Source organism: Phocoena sinus, chromosome 7 (assembly GCF_008692025.1).
Source record: "Phocoena sinus isolate mPhoSin1 chromosome 7, mPhoSin1.pri, whole genome shotgun sequence".
In the NCBI taxonomy this organism is placed as follows: Eukaryota; Metazoa; Chordata; class Mammalia; order Artiodactyla; family Phocoenidae; genus Phocoena; species Phocoena sinus.
This window is the reverse complement of record NC_045769.1, coordinates 33,059,629-33,070,069: the sequence shown is the minus strand read 5'-3', so window position 1 is coordinate 33,070,069 and position 10,441 is coordinate 33,059,629.

Sequence of the window (10,441 nt, the reverse complement as noted above, 5' to 3'; positions counted from 1 at the left end):
GATTTTTCTCCTTTAGTTTGTAAATTGGTGGAATACATAAATTCATATTCAAATGGTACAGGTCGTACATACCTTCTGGTACACGTGCACAGTTTCTCAAGCCTATATACAAAGTAGCTGTTGGGTCATTGAATATTCATATTTTTATTTTTACCAGATAGTGCCAAACTGATTGTACCAAAGTATACTCTAAGTGTGTGATAATACCAGTTGTTTCATATCTTCAACAGTACTTTTGATAGTTAGACTTTATTATTTTTGTGAAGTGATAAGTATATGGTTTTTTTAAAATTGTGGATTTAATTTGCATTTCGTTAATTGCAAATGGGTTTGAGTATCTTTTCAATATTTGTCAGCCATTTGTATTTCCCTTCCTGTGAATGACCAATTCAAATATTTTGCCCATTTAAAAAGTTTTAGACCAGTGGCTGACAGCTGCTGAGCTGCGAACTTCTTTTCTCCCCAGAGGCAGGGACTCCTGAATATATTTGAAAACTGAACAATTTCAGCCAAGCCGAAGCATTCTCTCTTCCCAGGGACACAAATCCAAATTACCTGAGCCAAAGCAGATGACACATTTTTGGATGATTTTCCTGGATTTTCCAGATAGAAAATCATACCTGGGACTTCCCTGATGGTGCAGTGGTTAAGAATCTGCCTGAGGCTTCCCTGGTGGCGCAGTGGTTGAGAGTCCGCCTGCCGATGCAGGGGACACGGGTTTGTGCCCCGGTCCGGAAGGATCCCGCGTGCCGTGGAGCGGCTGGGCCCGTGGGCCATGGCCGCTGGGCCTGCGCGTCCGGAGAGCCTGTGCTCCGCAACGGGAGGGGCCACAGCCCTGAGAGGCCCGCGTACTGTAAAAACAAAAAAAAAGAATCTGCCTGCCAGTGCAGGGGACACGGGTTCGAGCCCTGGTCCAGGAAGCTCGCATATGCTGCGGAGCAACTAAGCCCATGCACCACAACTACTGAGCCTGCGCTCTAGAACCTGCAAGCTACAACTACTGAAGCCTGTGTGCCGCAGGTACTGAAGCCCATGCACCTAGAGCCCATGCTCCGCAGCAAGAGAAGCCACCGCAATGAGAAGCCTGCGCACCGCAATGAGGAACAGCCCCTGCTCGCCGGAACTAGAGAAAGCCCGCACACAGCAATGAAGACCCAGTGCAGCCAAAAATAAAAGACATAAATTTAATAAAAAAGAAAATCATACCTGGCTAGAACCTCCATAACAGTCTAAAATAGCAGCAGTTGCTTGCATTCTTTTTTCAATTTATTTATTAATTTTTGGCTGTGCTGGGTCTTCGTTTCTGTGCGAGGGCCTTCTCCAGTTGCGGTGAGTGGGGGCCAGTCCTCATCGCGGCGCGCGGGCCTCTCACTGTCGCGGCCTCTCTTGTTGCGGAGCACAGGATCCAGACACACAGGCTCCAGACGCAGAGGCTCCAGACGCGCAGGCTCAGCAGTTGTGGCTCACGGGCACAGTTGCTCCGCAGCATGTGGGATCCTCCCAGACCAGGGCTCGAACCCGTGGCCCCTGCATTGGCAAGCAGACTCTTAACCACTGCGCCACCAGGGAAGCCCCATTTGCTTGCATTCTTGTCTTGTTCATTATATTAACGAGAATGCCTTCCCTCTTTCAAAAAGGTAGGCTGTGTGTTTGTGATAGCTGTTCTTGATGATGGAAAGGGATTACTTTCTAGTTCTATGGAAATTTTTTCGACAGCTTAACCTTAAAAAATCAGGAATGCATGTATATTTTAATTGAAAACTTTTCAACATCAGAGAATCTTTGTGATTTTTTCTCCTTAACCTACTAATAGGTTAATTGATTTCGTGATTTTAAGCCATTCTTGTATTCCTAAATAATCCTTATTGGTCACAGTGTATTCTTCTTTTACTAAACTATCAAAAACAATAAATTAATTTAAAAAAATAAAAAGTTTTAGATAGTTTGTATTACTTATTTGTTAGGACTCTTCATCTATTCCGAATAATGTAATGTATATTCCAAATAAAATATGTATTGCAAATACATTTTCCCATTCCACGGCATCTTTTCACTCTCTCTATGGTGCTTTTGAGGAACAAGCTTTCTTAATGTAGTTAAAGTTATCATATTTTTCCCTCATGGCTAGTGCTTTTTGTTTCTTCTTTAAGAAATCACAGTGAGGAAGCCTAAATGAACCCACACAGTTTGACTGTGTGGTGTTATGATTTGGCTGGTGTTACTTTGTCAGTCCACTGAAGTCCCAAACAACAGTCAGGATCAACCCCCAGACATATAAATGAAGATGTCTCTAGATTATTTTAGCCCTCAGCCATTAAGTCACTCCTAGCCTCCGAGTTTTCCAGCTGGGACCCCAGACACTGTGGAGCAGAGACAAGCCATCCCTTCTTTCCTCTGCCCAAATTCCTGGTCCGTAGAATCTGTGAGTTCAATAAAATGATTGTTTTATATCACTAAGTTTTTTTTTTTAATTAATTAATTTATTTTTGGCTGCGTTGGGTCTTCATTGCTGTATGTGGGTTTTCCCTAGTTGCGGAGCGTGGGGGCTACTCTTCATTGTGGTGCGTGGGTTTCTTCTGGTGGTGGCTTCTCTTGTGGAGCGCAGGCTTTAGGCGCAGAGGCTTCAGTAGTTGTGGCTCGTGGGCTCTAGAGCACAGGCTCAGTAGTAGTGGCACATGGGCTTAGTTGCTCTGCGTCATGTGGGATCTTCCCCGACCAGGGCTCGAACCTGTGTCCCCTGCACTGGCAGGCGGATTCTTAACCACTGTACCACCAGGGAAGCCCCCAGGAGTCAAGCTTTTACCTAAGGCATTCTTTTTTCAGAATTCTCCTCCTCTTCTTTCTGGACACCCAAATTCTAACATTCCTTCATGGCCTTGCTCAGGTACCACTCTCTACTAGAAGCCTGCTTTAATCGTAGTAATTATTTGGCAGTATCTCCCTGCAACTCTCACCATTAAATGTACCTTTACCTCAGTAATAATTCCCCTTATTCTTTTCTTTCCCCCTTTCTTTATCTTATGCTTCAGATCTGCAGTCCTGAGTACCAAAATGTTGTTAGAGAGATGGGTATCCAAGTAGAAAGTACATGGGTGTTAAAATCAGATATTGCTAATTGGTATGAATTTTGTCTCTCTTTTTTGCTAGCTACCTGTGTGACCTTGTGCCAGTTCCTTAAACTTTCTGAACCACAGTTATCTAATCTGTAAAATGAGAATTCTGTTTGCCTTGCAATGTTAGTTTGAAAATTAGAGATAAAAGATGTAAAGCACATAGTACTGTGTGCATAATAGGTGCTCAACATACAATTATTATGCGTTCCTTGATTTTTGGTCTTAATTCTGGTGATAGCCACCAATAGGCAGCCCTGTCTTGAGTTAATTTACAGCTTTTTTTGTTTGTTTTGTTTTGGGGGTTTTTTTTGGCCGTGCCACACAGCTTGTGGTATCTTAGTTCCCTGACCAGGGATTGAACGCAGGCCCTGACAGTGAAAGCACCGAGTCCTAACCACTGGACTGCCAGGGAATTCCCTAATTTTTAGTTTTAAAACTAGATCACATTCTTGAAGTTCTCATTGTACTATTAAGTTGTACCTACCTTGCCTCTTTTGGTGGTCCTAAAGGACATCTTATGTACCTAGGAAATCCTAGGAACTAGAGGTTCTCAACTGGGGATGGTTTTGCCCCCAGTTTTTGTCCCCAGGATATTTGGTGTTGTCTGGAGACCTTTTTGGTTGTCACAACTGGAAGACAGTACTGGCATTTATTGGGTGGATGCCAGATGCTCCTAAGCATTCTACAATGCACAATAAAGCTCCCCAGAACAAAAAAGTATCTAGTACAAAATGTCAATAGTGCTGAGGTTGAGAAAACTTGCTCAAAATTCATCAACCTTTGGACTCTGAAAGGTGGCACAATATAGTCAAAAAAGCCTAGAATTAAGGAGTTCTGGGTTTTAGTTATAGTTCTGTCAACCATAAGCAGTATGCTACAGGGCTAGTCAACTCCTCTAGACATCAATTTATTTTTTATAAGTTTTTAAAAAATTTATTTGTTTTTGGCCACGTTGGGTCTTTGTTGCTGCATGCAGGCTTTCTCTAGTTGCAGCGAGCGGGGGCTACTCTATGTTGTGTTGTGCGGGCTTCTCATTGCGGTGGCTTCTCTTGTTGCTGAGCATGGGCTGTAGGTGCACAGGCTTCAGTAGTTGTGGCGCATGGGTTCAGTAGTTGTGGCTCACAGGCTTAGTTGCTCTGCAGCACATGGGATCTTCCCGGACGAACTCATGGGGTCGAACTCATGTCCCTTGCACTGGCAGGCAGATTCTTAACCACTGCGCCACCAGGAAAATCCCTCAATTTATTTTTAATAAATTGTCATTTAACTTATTTCTCTATCCTCTGTGTTTCCTACAATGCAAATTAGCTTTAGAGCTGCACTGTCCAATACAGTAGCCATTAGCTACATGTGTCTAAGTTAAAAATAAATACAACTAAAAATTCATTTCTCAGTTGCACAAGTCACATTTCTATTGTTCAATGGTTGCATAAGGCTAGTGGCTACTGTACTAAACAGCACAGATGTGGAACATTTCCATCATGGCGGAAATTTCTATTGGACAGTGCTGGTCTAGAGGCTTGGTTTGATTCAGATTCAGGCCTTGATTTTTTAATATTTAAAATGAAGATATTGAATTACATGATCTCTGTGATAAATTCCAGTTTTCTAGTTCTGTGATTCTAAAGGAGAATACATAAAGTAATCAACTTTAATAAAGGAATCTGTAAATGGGTAAAAAATTTTAGAAACACCCATATTCGAGTCAATGTAATCAGAATCAGAGTGTTTGCATTAGTATGTCTGACCGTAGTTTAGACAACTGTGTGGTACCTACTGAAAAGGTATGGATAAGACTTCTAGTTTTGAGTTCAGCATGTAAGGATCTTGAAAGTTATCACTCCGTCCTAACAAGTAAAGAGTTGAACAAACTGAAAAATGAACAATTCTTCTTAGCTCCATCAGAGATGTGAGGTCACAGGGCAAACCACTACCTGCAAAACTGCAGTGACAGACAGGTGAATACAGAGAACCAAATCTTACCAGAACAGAAACCCTGAGCAGAATCCTCCATAGGAATCCATACTGGGGGGGGGGGGGGGGTAGGAGAAACTTACCTGTAATTAACAAAACACTGGAGGCTCAGAGTAGAGTGAACTAGTCTGAGAGTTAAAAACTCCAGGAGGTCCCAGCAATGGAGGAGTCTCCCCCAACTTTTTGAGTTTTATTGCGAGGAGGTCAATCAGGTTCTCATAGTAAATATTGGAGAAAAACCCCCTCATGTTTCTGACAGAGGGAGGGGGAAAAGAACCATTTTCGAATAAGCAGAGCATTCTGTTCTTTTTAACAAGTCTGCCACCAAGAGAAACTATTTTACCAGAGCTGAAACTATTGGGGTTTTATCAGAGCCTAGCTGACTTGGGGGAAGGGAAATACCCAACTGCAGTACACTGTAGCCATCCTGTCCCACCTAAGGGGGGGAAAAACTGAGAAGCATTTGTGAAGTACACAGGTCAGAGGCATAGACTCATTAAAAAGACTGAGACCTATTCCCAGGACTATAGAAAGCTTCCCCTCCCCTAACACACTACTGCCATATTACTAAAGGTTTCTTTAATTGCAGTTCCTTTGTCCAGTATATCATGTCTGGCTATAAAAATTATAGAGCATACTGAAATGCAAAAAACACAATTTGAAGAGACAGAGCAAGCATCTGAACCAGACTTATATATGGCAGAGATGTTGAGAATTATCATACAGAAAATTTAAAACAATTATGATTAATATGCTAACAGCTTTAGTAAATACAGTAGACAGCAGGCAAGAAGAGATGGGCAATGTAAACAGCGATGGAAATTCTAAGAAAGAATAAAAAAGAAATGCTACAGATCAAAAACATTGCAACAGAAATGAAGAAGCCTTTGATGAACTCATTATTAGACTGGACACAGCTGAGAAGAATCTTTGAGCTTGAGATATGTCAGCAGAAACTTCCAAAATGGAAAAACAAAAAGAAGAAAAGACTGAAACAAAACAAAAACAGGACAGAATATCCAAGAACCGTGGGACAACTACAAAAGATATAATATGTGTGTAATGGGAATACCAGAAAGAAATGAAAGAAAGGAACAGAAGTAATATTTGAAGCAATAAATACTGAGAATTTCCCCAAAGTAATGACAGACACCAAGGCACAGATTCAGGAATCTCAAAGAACACCAAGCAAGATAAATGCAAAAAAAAAAAGCTACACCTGGGCATATCATATTCAAAGTTAGAAAATCAAAGATAAAGAAAAATATTAAAAGAAGCCAGAGGGGAAAAAATACCTTTCCTATAGAGGAACAAAGATAAAAAATTAAATCTGACTTCTCTTCAGAAACATTCAAGCAAGTAGAATGGAGTGAAATATTTAAAGTGTTGAGAGAGGGGACTTCCCTGGCGGTGCAGTGGTTTAGAATCCGCCTGCCAATGCAGGGGACACAGGTTTGAGTCCTGGTCTCAGAAGATCCCACATGCCAAGGAGCAACAAAGGTTGCGAGCCACAACCACTGAGCCTGTGCTCTAGAGCCTGCGAGCCACAACTACTGAAGACCATGCACTTAGAGCCCGTGTACTGCAACAAGAGAAGCAACCACAATGAGAAACTTGCACAACAAAACGAAGAGTAGCCCCTGCTTGCCACAACTAGAGAAAGACCACGTGTAGCAATGAAGACCCAACGCAGCCAAAAAGAAAAAGTGTTGAGAGAAAAAACATGAACCTGGAATTCTGTACCCCATGAAATTATTCTTCAGAAGTGAAGAGGAAATAAAGACTTTCTTAGACAAACAAAAATTGAGGGAAATTGTTGCCAGTAGATCTGCCTTGCAAGAAATATTAAAAGAAGTTCTTCAGAGAGAAGGAAAACAATACAGATCAGATACTTGGATCTACATAAAGAAGGGAAACATCAGAGAAAGAATAAGTGAAAGTAAAATAAAAATTTTTATTTTTCTTAATTGATCTGACAATTGTTCAAAATAATAATAGCAACAGTATGTTCAATTATGTATGCTTATGTGTGTATATGCATATGTTTACTTACGTATAGTGAAATGACTGAGAATAATGATACAAGGGACAAGAGGGAGGAATTAAGAATATTTTGTTAGAAAGTTCTTGCACTGCCTTTGAAGAAGTACAGGGTTTTTTGAAAGTGGACTTTGATTAGTTGTAAAAGTATTTTGCAAACTCTAGGGCAACCACAAAAAAAGTAAAAAAAAAAAAGTACAACTCATATGCTAAGAAAGGAGAGGAAACGGAATCATATAAAATGCTCCCTTAAAACCATAAAAGGAAGAAAAAGTGGAAGAAAAAATTAGAACAAAGAACAAGGGCAGGGCTTCCCTGGTGGCGCAGTGGATGAGAGTCCGCCTGCCAATGCAGGCGACACGGGTCCGGAAAGATCCCACATGCTGCGGAGCGGCTATGCCGGTGAGCCATGGCCGCTGAGCCTGCATGTCCGGAGCCTGTGCTCCGCAACAGGAGAGGTCACAACTGTGAGAGGCCTGCATACCGCAAAAAAAAAAAAAAAAGAACAAGGGCAATGAATAGAAAACAGTAACAAATATAGTAAATATTAATCCAACTATATCAATATCATTTAAACATTAATGCTCTAAATACACTATATAAAAGGCAGAGATTGTTGAGCAAGTCAAAAAACAAGGCCCAGCTATATGTTGTCTACAAGAAACCCACTTTAAAGACACATACAGATTAAAAGTAAATGGATGGAGAAAGATAAAACATGCCAACACTAATAAAAAGAAAGCCGGAATAGCTATATTAATTTCAGACAGAGTGGACATTAGAGCAAGGAAAATTATCAAGGATAAAGTGGGGCATTACATAATGATAAAGGGGTCAGTTTTCCAAGAAGACATAACAATTCTTAATGTGTATGAACTTACTAAGGGAGCATCAAATTACCTGAAGAAAAACTGATAGAACTGCAAGGAGAAATAGATGAATCCATTATTATAGTTGGAGACTCCCATTATATCAGAAATAGATCCAGGGCAGATGTAAAGACATAGTTGAACCCAACTGCACCATCAATCATACTGGATATAGTTGACATCCATGTGTCTTCATCGACAATAGCAGAATACACATTCTCAAGCTCACATGGACCATTCACCAAGATAGACCACATTCTCGGCTCTAAAACACACCTTAACAAATTTAGAAGACTAGAAATTATACAGTGTCTGCTGTCAGACCACAGTGGAATTAAACTAGAAATCAGTAACGGAAAGATAGTTCGAAAAAATCCCGAAATATTTGGAGATTAAACAACACACTTCTAAATAACTCATGGTCAAAGAGGTAATCTCATGAGAAAGTAAAACATTTTGAACTAAATGAAAATGAAAATACAACTTGTTGAAACTTGTGGGATGCAGCGAATGGAGTGCTTAGAGGGAAATTTACAGCACTGAATGCGTATATTGGAAAAGAAGAAAGATCTAAAATCAATCATCTAAACTTCCACCTTAGGAAACTAGAAAAAGAAGAGCAAGAATATTGAATATTCAATATTTCAATATTGAAAATCAACAAAACCAAAAGCTAGTTTTTTGGAAAAGATCAATAACCTCGAAAAGCCTCTAGCCATGCTAACTGAAAAGGTATGGACTGAAGGGAAATGGACAGGACAGAATTTATGAAAGGGGAGGTTGAAAAGCAAAAGTTTGTTCATGTGCCTCCAACCCTGTCCAAGGGAAAACTTTGTTCTCTCTAGCACAATTAAGTATCTGCCTCAGTTGGCAGGTTGCCCATCGTGGGAACGGTTGCATGCAGGTTATTATACAAGATGTCACTACTCATCCAGTTAATTTAATTCATTTAACTTGCTCTGAATCAAGATTAAAAAAAGCAATCCTGAGATTATACTTTACCTCCTTATGTATTCTTTCTATGGCAAAATAATGCCCTGAAAGACATGAATATTCCAGTTATCTTGGCAGATGTAATTTTCATTGTTAATTAATTTAGTAACATTCCAAGGCTATATCTGGTGAGGGGAACTGAAATTCCTAACTCTGCCATCAGATTCAAAACTGTTTGAGCACAGAAGCATCCAGTGGATTTAGGCAGGGCTATTTCAGTTCTTGAGTATGCCTTTTACCATGAAAAGTTGGTCAGAAACATGATTTTAGATAACGAGGCCATATTATTTAAGAAGGCTGCTGAGTAACAGTCTTATTAAGAAAATGTATTCACCTGAGGTTTGTTAGGAGAAAGGTAGCTAGAAAGACACTGGAGGAGGGACACCTAGTGTTGTTGAAGGACCCACTGACAAAAAAGCTTTTCCCCACTCCTGGGAGCCCTCAGAAGCCTCAGCAGAGGAAGACCGTTGGCATCTATATGCAGCAGAATTTAAGACTCAAAAGGGGCCTGGATCCCACACTTATAGTGTGAGGATAATGGGGACATTGGAGCGGAACAGCTTAAAAATAGGGTGCATAGAAAACCGAGAGTTGAGAGAGCTAAGGGAACTGGGGATTGCCCAGGAGACACATCTTATTTAAGTCTATGCAGAGAGTAACTGTGCTTGTTTCCTTCTATGTGGTATAAGGAAAGGAATTAACTAAAAAAAGACATAGCTCTTGATCTCCCCCTGACTCTATCTTTGGGAGACTTGAAACCTTCAGCAAAAGAACTGCTTAATCCTCCACTGCAATTCAGTGTGTATTTTGTCTGAGGGAAAAGGGAAAGGGGAAATTAGACTTGGATAATCCTCGTTCACAGAAGTTTGGTGGGTACCAAGCTATCCTATTATTGAAATTATTAGATGGAAAAGAGAATCAACCAGCAGATTCCTCAGAGACGATATGTTCCTTGACTTTCTCTTCTTCGGTTCATAGCTAGAGACCTATAGGACAGAAAGGAGGGAACTGCCACACAGGTTACATATATTAGTCCTTTGTGAGTTAACTAGGGGAAGTCAGTGCCCTGGAGTCTCCTTACTGGTGGCAAAGCTGAGGACTGTCCCTATGATGCAGACCCTAAAACAAAATACTACCATCCTTTGTATTCCAGTAGGAACAGCCATGAGTCATCCCAGATGATGTATTTATCTCTTCCTGGCTCTAACAGCAATAATGTCATGCTTGAGGATTCAATACCTACGTGTAGCAATTGGCTTGGTTTTGTGTCACATACTATATCTCTTCGATATCTGTGTCACTAGTCACAAGGGGAAGGTGAAGAAGATGAGAGTAGATGGATGCAAATCCATCAGTACTACTTCCAAAGCAAAGCAAAATACATCTTCTGTTAACTGTGGGAACTTTAATGCTCAGAAGTGTGGTCTGTGGATCAGCAGCATTGGTGCCACT